Source organism: Peromyscus maniculatus, chromosome 15, assembly GCF_049852395.1.
Source record: "Peromyscus maniculatus bairdii isolate BWxNUB_F1_BW_parent chromosome 15, HU_Pman_BW_mat_3.1, whole genome shotgun sequence".
Lineage (NCBI taxonomy): Eukaryota > Metazoa > Chordata > Mammalia > Rodentia > Cricetidae > Peromyscus > Peromyscus maniculatus.
In genome coordinates this window covers 66328150-66338987 of record NC_134866.1, presented here as the reverse complement: position 1 = coordinate 66338987, position 10838 = coordinate 66328150, and the positions used below count along the sequence as shown (strand labels likewise).

At 34.3% G+C, this 10838-nt stretch overlaps 1 long non-coding RNA gene across 1 annotated transcript; it reads left to right on the top strand.

Annotated features, from left to right (window-relative positions):
- Positions 1-238: 238 nt before the first annotated feature.
- Positions 239-9173, top strand: LOC143268771 (uncharacterized). The gene is made up of 3 exons (XR_013044898.1): positions 239-355; positions 594-702; positions 9093-9173. It is a non-coding gene; the product is annotated as an uncharacterized LOC143268771 (long non-coding RNA).
- The last annotated feature ends 1665 nt before the right edge of the window (positions 9174-10838 follow it).

Genomic DNA, 10838 nt, shown 5'->3' with positions numbered 1-10838 from the left:
TGGTCTTCAGTTTTCAGTATTAAAAGAGATATCTGCATTGTATGATAACTAAACACAAGAAATGTGAGTTCAATTATCCACAGTGGGGAGGAAATGTGGCTCTACTTGTAATCCCTAGAGATCCACTCATAGACTCTATGTGCTCTCCATGTCACTGAAGGCTCAAGATACTTAAGGTTACCAAACAGAACACCTGTCAACAATGAAGGATTCTACAACTCCTCCGAATTATGAGATTTGGTTGCTGCCTAAGGACTCTGGCCTATATGGATACACAATTAAGAATGATTTACTCAATGAAGTCCTTACAATACCAAATTAATTTACAGAAGGACTTGGATATTATTTACTAAATGTAATGCTAAATATGACTAACTCCTTGCTTATAGAATTTTTGAAAAGATATTTGGGATTTTTTTATTTGTTTTGTTTTGTTTTATTTTAACAGGGCCTCATTACATATCCCTGAATAACATGAAACTTACTGTTTAGAGCAGACTGGCCTCTGCTTCACAGAGATCTGCCCACCTCGGCCTCTTGAATACTAGGAGTTCAGGTGAGAGTCACCCTCCTCACTACTGTCTCTTTTACAGGAATAAATTTTGTCATTGATAGACGATGGTGTCAGTTTTCTCAAACAGAGAGGAGTGTAGGGAAAGAAAGCTTATAGCAATGGACCATACGATGAACTCAGAAGTTACTGTATCAAGTTTATTGAGAATTGAAATGCTAAAAGTTTATGCATATGCTAACTAATATATCAGTTAACACAATCAAAATGAAAAGTGTTTCAATAAATGCCAAGAAAAAATTTATGAGTCAATATGTTACTCCAAAGTTCACTTTCATATTAAAAGATATTGATTTTTGCTAAATTTCCCTTTCATATTAGAGAATATTAACATGCATATTTTAAAAGATAAAAAGCTCTACCATAGATCATTTAGTAATAATAATAAAGCAAAGAAAAAAATAAGCTTCTATTCACCAATAACAGCAGAATGGCCTCATGAGCTATTTCCATTAATTTCTCACTACTGATAGTTGAGCTTTTCTTACTTTAGTATTTATAAACAATACCAAAGTTGATTTTTCTCTCAGAGCCTCCACTGTTATTTGTCCTTGGAAAAGCAGCTATAAAATTCAACCTCAGATTATTTCACCTCTCATTCTTTAAAAGAGTCGCTTCTGTGACAAGATAATTTTATTACTATCCAACACACTCAGGCATTAGGTGATTCTCACAAGACAGATAAGCATAGCAATGCTTGTATTTCTCTGAAAAAGGACTTCTCAGCCCATCGCTAGTAAAAGTTCATCCCCAGCTGGAAAAGCAGCACTGTTATTAATTTTCATATTCATTATTTAAAGGAAAATGAACATAAATTAATAGAAAATAAGTATTCCAGACAGTGCTATATTTGTTCACTAACTGTTTTAGCTTCCAACATTGTAGTACCGTTGTCCCAATTCCCATCAAAGCAGAAGGACCTAGGAGATTTGTGATTTTGAGAGAAACAGTTATCTGCGGCATTTGAAAGTGCCTAGATTATTAAGATGAATTATTGCACGAATGGATTTAGAAAACAGTAATTCATGATTTAACACTTTTGCAAGATATGGAAAGAACCGAATTGTAATTTTCTAACATTAGAAACTCTGCCTAAAGGAAAAAAAACTTGAAGTCAATTAAGTTTAACACAAGTGTTAAATGGTTTGAATAATTTGCTCTCATTTCAGAACAAAACCAAACAAGAGGAAAAGATTAGCATCATACTTGTATTGTTATAATTCAGAGGCAAATTTATGTATGTCATTTACATATGTTTTTACAAAAATTATTTGCTTTTATAGAACTGTACAGCCATTTGCACATCTCTCATGAAATAGTTAAAGTAGAAACAGGTTAAAAATCCCAAAATTTAGACAATATTCTAAAAATATCATTTTTGGCATATCATTTGTAGTTTCTATCTCATTTCTAATTTCTTTTTATTATTATTTTATTTTATAATATAATTTAATTCTACATATCAGCCAAGGGTTCCCTTGTTCTTCCCCCTCCTGCCCCCCTCCCCTTCCTCCCAGCCACCCCCATCTCCTCCAGGGCAAAGACTCCCCCAAGGATTGAGATCAACCTGGTAGACTCATTCCAGGCAGGTCCAGTCCCCTCCTCCCAGGCTGAGCCAAGTGTCATTTCTAATTTCTACCTATAAATATTGCAGTGCAGAGTGCTTAGAACATGTTTGGGTTTTGACATCTACAACAGCAAATATTATGGATAAAAGCCAATGACAACAAAAATCAAAACCAAGTCCCAAAAGAAATTATACTTAATTCACCATTTTATTATGTATTGTATTATTGTAATTAGAGGATATAAAGTAACTAAAGTTTAAAATGTGTGGGAAATGACTAATGTCACAGTAGAACTATATGCACTATATAGCACTGTAACTAATATTGCAGTCATACAGACTCATCAAATTTATGTGAACTGAGGTCTGTGTTGAGTTAGTCTGTACTAAGTCAACACTGAAAGAACTGAAAGGAAATTTTCCCAAGTAGAACACATGATTCTGAAATGTGGTAGTCCTGATACATGATGAGTTACTGCCTAAATGCTATTTGTAAGGAAATATGATTGATATATTTACATTCAGTGATCAAATCACTCATAATATTATTATAAGGTAATAATGATATGACAGATATTAGAACGTATTTAAGAAATAAGGTAGTCATTCTGACCACAAGTCATGACAAGCCATGGTTACACAGACCTTTTTAATCATAATAAAATTAAATCATTTACCCCTCTTCCTCCCTCCAGCCCCTCCTAGCTACCCTCCCCAAAACCTTCCCATGACACCTGATTCTGTTTGATAATCTGTTTTTCTTTTATTATTATTAATACACACATATATATTACTGCATATATATGTGTGTAAGTAATATATATATATATATGTATACATATACATACACATATATACAACCTGTTGAATCTGTTTATCTCTTTTTTCTTATTTATTTGTTTATGATTTGGGATATAAGAACTCTGCATTAAACAACTGATAAGAGAGCTCATGCCTTTGAGAGGCTACATCTCCTTTTCTTTCCTGTCATTAATTACATATAATTATTTGTCTAAGGCTGGGCTATGAAATGTGGTCTTTTCCGACTTTATCATGTCCATTGATACTGCCATTCTTCCTCTCTTGTTTATGCAGATTTTTAAGAGAGACTGACTCACACTTAATTTTCTACTATTCTGGTTCTTAAAATCTTTCTGTCCTCTTTTCTTTCATGTTTCCTGAGCCATGGATACAGGAGCTGTGATGTTCATCTATCTGGTAGTGCTTGACACTCCACTATCTATTGACCTCCACACTATATAGTTTTGACTTTCTATGGTGGCTTCCATGTTTTTGTAAAGAAAGACTTCTCTGATGAAAGATTGTAGTTATACTTATGTGAGAGTATAAGAACACAATTTAGAATTTAGTAGAGTTATGTAAGTCTAGCAAAGTAGCACAAGTAGATATTCTTTTAAGGTCTATAACCTCACTAGTATTTAGAAGCTGGCAGAGTTTCCAACACCAGGCACGGTTTTCCTCTTTGTGAGTGGATCTAAAATCCAACTAGATAGCTGTTGATTACTACCAACATGTTAATGCAAATTATCTTGCCATGACAACCATTGTTGTTGTCCATAGATGCTTTAGCTGTTTAATTACTGTTTAATTACTTCTCTTTCTTATCACCTTGCATAGTATTTTCTGGCACCATGGAAGCTACAGCTTAAGTCATCTACGTCTTGTGTCCTAAGTGTGTAGTATCCTCAGCAATATGAGCCCTCCCTCAACCTCTGAGAAGTAAACAAGGGATACACCAATACCATTAATAGTAGGTATTGTTTGGGGAGTTACTTGTACTGCTTTGACCCACCATTGGAAAAGAGGATTTTTTTACTGTTGTTCCTGATACTGAGGTTTTTACTAGTCTATGGTTCTTGTGGAGGGCATTATCATCCCAAATAGCCTAACTTCAAAGTATATATAGCGTGTGTGTGTGTGTGTGTGTGTGTGTGTGTGTGTGTGTGCGCATATATATTTGCATTTGTGTCTACACATACACTTATATGTATTGTGTATAATTTTAGGTAAATATAAAATAATATGATACCTTGAGGCTTTATCAAACAAATAATATTGTTTGTTTCTTCTCCATCTTTCCTCTGCATTGACCTCAATATCCTTCCATCAACCATTCAGACCTCTCTCCCAATTACTCTATTTTCCAATTTGTATCACCCATATCTTGCTAGATAATCCCCTCCCAAAATCCTCCCCCATGGTCCCTTTATACTTTCCTGGTTTCTGCAGTTATTTCATGTAATATAGTCACATCTTAGGAGTTGGAGCTAGGAAGCACAGATGAGACAGAACATGCAACATTTGCATTTCTGTGTCTGGAATACCTCATTCAATATAATCTTTTATTGGTAAATCCATTTACCTGAAATTTACATTTTTCTTAACATCTGAATAGTACTCCATTGATTGTGTGTACCATATTTTCATCATCCATTCATCTGTTGAAGGGCATTTTGCTTGCCTCCTTTCTGTGGATATTATGAATAGGGAAGCTATTAATATTTATTATTATTATTATTATTGGTGCTGTTGTTGTTGGTAGTAGTAGCAGCAGTAGCAGTAGTAGTAGTAGTGGTGGTGGTAGAAGCAGTAAATTGTTTAGATGGAATCTCAATATGTAGTCTTGGTTGGCCTGGAACTCATAGGGATGCACCCGCCTCTGCTTAGGGGCATGTGTTACCAATCCCAGGTACACAGCCTTTTGAGATGCGATTCCTACTTGTCTTTAATTTGAGGATTCCCTGAAGGGAAGAAAACAAAAATGGATCAAAGAATTTTAATCGCCAAATGAAAGCTCAATGAAAACATAAGTCAGAAGAGCTTAAAATAAAAGTTATTTTAAATATCAGAACAGACAGCTTTGAAATAAAGCACAATGACAGATTAACAAGGTGTTGAAGCATTTTAGTTTATGATTGTAATATATAAGATAAGCGCACTTATAGAAATGGGAATGGGGCAATTAAACTGAGAATGGAGACATTTGGGCAGCCAGACAAAGCTAGGTTCTTTGATATTTTAATTTCACTTGAATTTTCTGCTGGTTGGTACTAAATCTTCACTTCTATGAGATTAGATATTTCTTTCACTAAAACAATATTCTTTCAGTTTTAATGGGATAACTGTATCTCTATTCTCCTACAACCTCTTCACTGATATTTTAATCTTACTGTAGCTGAGAAGAAATTATGGGCCTTTTCTGAGGGAAATAAAGTTATAGGCCTTTGCTTATTCAGTGCCTATTTAGCAAGAATTGAAGAAATAAAAATGAAGATAGATTCTAAGAGAATTCAATCACTAAAGGTAAAGTGTAAGATTGGATCAGGCCAAATGGAATGATATAGATTTGCTCTAACATGTATTGGCAATGCAATGTTTATAGGAATGTGAATAATGTCAACAGTCTAGTAAAGTAACTAAAGCTCATATGAAAGAAGTCTGTAGCTTTATTTTGCCTCCACGTATGATCAAAGAACTATCTGAAAGCTTAGTAGACTATGAGCTTTGGAATAATGCTGTGTCCTATATGTGTGATATTTAGCTGCTTTCTGTACTGAAGTAGGATATGCAAGATTTTGTACTAATTTCTACTTTGGGCAAAGAAGTTTCTTAATGCAGTTTATAGTAGTGAATGCATATGATCACACCTATCCCAATTGCCAAGACTAAAATATTCAGATATAGATGGGATGTCTTTATTAACTTTCAAACATGGTTTGTTCTCAAAGAAGCAGGCAGCATCTAGCACTGTGCACAACAACATCTCTGAAAGCCAGCACATAATTGAAAAAAATTGTTCTTAAACTGACTGGAAGTCATCCATACATTGTAGTTGTTTCAGGGTACTTACTAGTTAAGCAGTTCATGTTTTATAACATGGCAATATTCACTGGTAATTTTCCACACCCGTATTTAGTATGTGGCAGAACATTGAAATGAATCATTGCAATTGTTATGGAGAAAATCACAAGATGGTCTCTTTTGCACTGTGTTTTATCCTTATAATGTTCCTCAGTTCACATCTTTTCTAATTTGCCCTTTTTTCCTCCCTACTACTCTCTTTTAAACTTTTAATCAAGGTTTGTTTATTTAATCACACATTGAAATTGTTCCCATTATTTTATGTCAGGCTTATTCATTGTAACAGTGTAAAAAAAATCTATCATTCAACTTCCCTTATTATTGTTATTGTTTTAAAGTTTTCATTAGATACATAGCATTAATTTTGAGATTTTAGTGTCTGCATGTAATTATCATTTCTTTGTAAATTTCAACATCTAAGGTTTAAATTTTCTTTATCAGGATTAGTATTCTACATGACAATATTACTGTTAAATTTGCTGCTTTATGGTGTCCCTGAGCCTTTGGTGCAGGGGTTGTGTTGAGGATGCATACTCCATAGTTGTCATATTTCAACAAGATATGGATATCTGTAATGGTATCTCTCTGCTGAACATAGACGATTTTTGGTGAGAAATAACAGCTAAAACTACATATAGATAGATATAAGAATAAGTTTTTCACATTCAATAGGAAATTATTCTGGTTTAGGGTATTGGCAGAAATAAGTTTTTCTCTAAGGTCAATGAGTTCACCAGTGATGGGTAGTTGGCAAGGTTTATAGTACCTGGCATAGATTCCCTCTCATTAAGCAAAACTTAAGTCCAATTAGATGGCTCTTAGTCATTCCCCAAATACAAATGCAATGAGATCTTATAGTGCTGATCATTGTTAGCTTTTTTGACTTTACTGCTGGGTAGGAATTCTAATTTTCCCCCTTTGCTGCTTGCATAGGGCACTCAGATATCAAAAGAGCTTGTCACCAAGGAAGGGGCCTCTAGATTAATACTAACTTGGTTTCTTCCAAGTCCTGCATCAAAAGATCATCATTTGTGACTTGGCTATAATGTCAGGGAAGCCACATGAAATCTGAAAAATATGGTCAGCTACACAAGGAGTAAAACATTAACCATACCATTTGAGACTATTGTGGAAGGTGAAAATCCCCCAAGGCCTTACCTCTAGATAAAGAGCTATAAACAACAAATGCCTGCTAGAGAGATAATAATTCTTCTCCAGCTATGATCCCCTGTTAATCTATCTAATCCCAAGCAGTCAATCAATCTATCTAATCCCAAGCAGTCAATCATAAACACATAGACTCAGGATATATATATATATATATATATATATATATATATATATATATATATATAGAGAGAGAGAGAGAGAGAGAGAGAGAGTGTGTTTTGTATAACAATAATAATTAAGGAATAAGAGATCATACCTTTGAGAGGAAGACAGAGAGCATAGGATATATGTTGAAAGGGAGAGAAAGAAAGTAAGTATAGTACTGCTGGCTGAAATTTTAAAGAAAAATAATAAATTGAAATAAACAAATAAAACTGTGTTTTATACTTTTGTGTTTTCTAATTTGTGTTAGAGATTTTTTCCTGAAGTCTTAAGATATTAAAAGAGAGACTTTTATCTCACTGTTCATCCCAAGGCTCTTTAATGGACACTCTTATTTATTTCTCTATTTTACCTGAAGCTCTGGCTTGAGCTTCTTCCTGAAAATATCATTAATATCAATGTGTTTCTCAAGATTATCTGCTGTTTGCACTTTCTTTAGTGATTTTTCTTTTGTTTTTTCACTCAGTTTTTGTGATGGAGACATGCATATGTGATGCATAACTTTAAATACATACAGAGATATAACATGTAAAATATTCTAAATTGTATGGATATTAAATTTTAGTTTCACTAATATATTTCATCTGATTTTTTTAAAACAGTGCAATTTATAGAATATATGGTATATCAAAAGTGGGTTTATTTCACCATATTAAGAAAGTTTGTAATTTGCTATTTTCTTTCAAAAAATTCTCCCTACAAACATGTCAAATTAAAATTTTAATTCATATATACATATTTCTTTTCATGAAGAAATGCAAACAACTTGAAGAAGTGGACCCATGTAAGGAGACTTTGTAAGCATTACCTTACATAGAATTCTGCAAAAAGAAGTGATAGTACTTCTCTCTTTTTTTTTTTTTTTCGGTTTTTCGAGACAGGGTTTCTCTGTGTAGCTTTGCACCTTTCCTGGATCTCGCTCTGTAGAACAGGCTGGCCTCGGACTCACAAAGATCCACCTGCCTCTGCCTCCCAAGTGCTGGGATTAAAGGCGGGCGCCACCACTACCCAGCTTGAGTACTTCTCATCTTAAAATGTGATTCACTGAATGAGAAGTATTGAAATGATGTCCTGAGCATGTATGTATTAAGTACATTGATATTCCATAATTTTATGTGATTTTGGAGAGAAGGTCCAGCACAAAATTATAAGCCCATGGTAATATTTCTAGTCATATTTTGGATATTTAATATTTAAATCAGGAAATATACTATAATATATAGTAGCTAACTACTAACCTTGATAATTGCTTTTCTTTTGTGGCTGAAACTCATTCCTCTTTCTTGAGTAGTTGGTCTGAGTTGCTGTCAATGTTTTAAGTCTTCATTAACCTTGCACAATACTGGCTATAAAGCTGATAGCTCTGCTTTCCATCCCCAGTAAAATGCTGCAGTTTCTTTGATAAATTCCACATTTTTACCTTATTTGTCTTTCATTTCTCTTCACTGGGATTTCATGAAATAGGTCCATGGAAATGATTAAACCTCTTGCATACAAGCTTGATCACATGGATACCTCACACACAGATTTGAATATTTCAAATTCATTCAGGCATGAAAATAACTGATATTAGCTTACTTAGGTCTGAATCCCTCCTGTCTACTGTGGTCACTGTTGCTTCATGTCTGTGGCCTGGTATCAAACATTCTGTTTATAAGAGCCAAATTACAGAAAAAAGTGTGTCGGTCTTCATGTAATTCCTTCCTCTTACACTTATTTTAAATTTCTCTCGTTGCTCAGATTACAAATGTATCCACCAATCCCGTGATCAGTTGGCCAAAGCCCATTTCCAACACACTGAGATGGACAATAAAATACAAAAGTAAGAGTTGATGCAATTTTCAAAGCATTTCAAAAAAGAAAATAGAATCACATTAAGATGCAAAAATTATGAGTTAAACTATGCAGACAATCCATCTTTGAATTCATTTATCAAATGATGTGAATGTAAAAATATTAGATATTTAAAAACTCTTCATTATGCTGCTGTCTACTAAAAATATTACTGTGTATTTTAAAAGTATTTGCCACCAAAGAATTGATTGATGTACTTCTCTCTCAGCATTTTAGAATCCGTTTTTGTGTCATTCACATTCCTATAAATCTTTCTGCAGAGCTGTTTCAGAATACACTATTAAGTACATTATAAAAGATTAGGATGTAATTTCTTTTGCCACCCTATTTATGTTTACTCCTGACTTCAAAGGGCATTCAGGATGTAGAAGAGTTATTTTCCCAGGGGTTCAAATGAAAAATAATCCTGTCAGCAATTCTCATAGATAAGTGATGCAGTGGCAGTTTTAGCAAAGACATGGTCTCCTTTTAGCTGGAAATGATTTGTGTGTTTTCTTGAGGCAGTGTCTATTCATGGCTGTGTTAACATGGATGTCAGTAGCTAGAAAATGACAACATAAGACAAATGTTCCCTATGTGTGAAAATCAGTTAAGGGAGAACCTTGGCCTTTGGAAAAATATCAGGATGACCCCAGTAAATACAGATCACAGGAGGGTCATGAACTGAAATCTTCGAGTAGATGAAAAGTCATATTCTTACACTGAGCTTGGTAAATTCTAAAAATTATACGATTAGACATCATTTAACATGCATTCATCAAGGATAGTCAAGGTGAGTTCTGAACCGGTGTTTCATAAGGTACAATGGAAATTTTCTCTCATTCTGTCTCTCCTTCCTTTCCCTCCTCCCTCCCTGCCTGCCCCTCCCCTTTCTCTTATAATTAACATTAGTTGTCAATTTGGGAAGATTCACCTAGAAACCTAGCTTCTAGGCATATCTGTGAAATGTGTTATGGAGATAAGGTCAACAGAAGTGTATTAAGACCCACCTTGAACTTGAACAATACCATATCTTAGGCTAGACAGGTCTCCCTATTAAGGAGAGAGCTAACAAGCACAAACATTCATCTCTTGCAGCTCCAGATGTGATCAGTTACCTCGTGTTCCTGATGCCATTTACTCCTCACCCTGTTGAACTATACCTTGGAACTGTGATTCAGAATCAATGATCCTTGGGTTCCTTCTCAGGTATTTTGTCACAGTAACCTGAAAAAAAATCTACTCCAGGATGTGTGTGTGTGTGTGTGTGTTTCAGAATTATTCTAGAGTTAAGTTAGAAGCCAGCTCAGTTGAAATGTTATGATAAAATTGTTCCTTTATTTTGAAAGAGAGATAAATACCATGCAATCATTTTCAGAAGTAAGAGCACATAGAAAGGGAGAGCAAAATTTATTGATAGCATGGCAAGTGTGTGTGTGTGTGTGTGTGTGTGTGTGTGTGTGTGTGTGTGTGTGTGTAAAATCAGTGGATATAAAAGAGATCATATTGAAACTTTCATTGATCTGTCAACCTGGACTTTAAAAGCTATGGAACATTGCGAAGGCTACGTAGTAGGACAAGAAAGGGTATTGCATTTTACATAAAACAAACTTCATTTATTAAAGCATTCCTGGTTGTCTTTCGTTAGAGTAC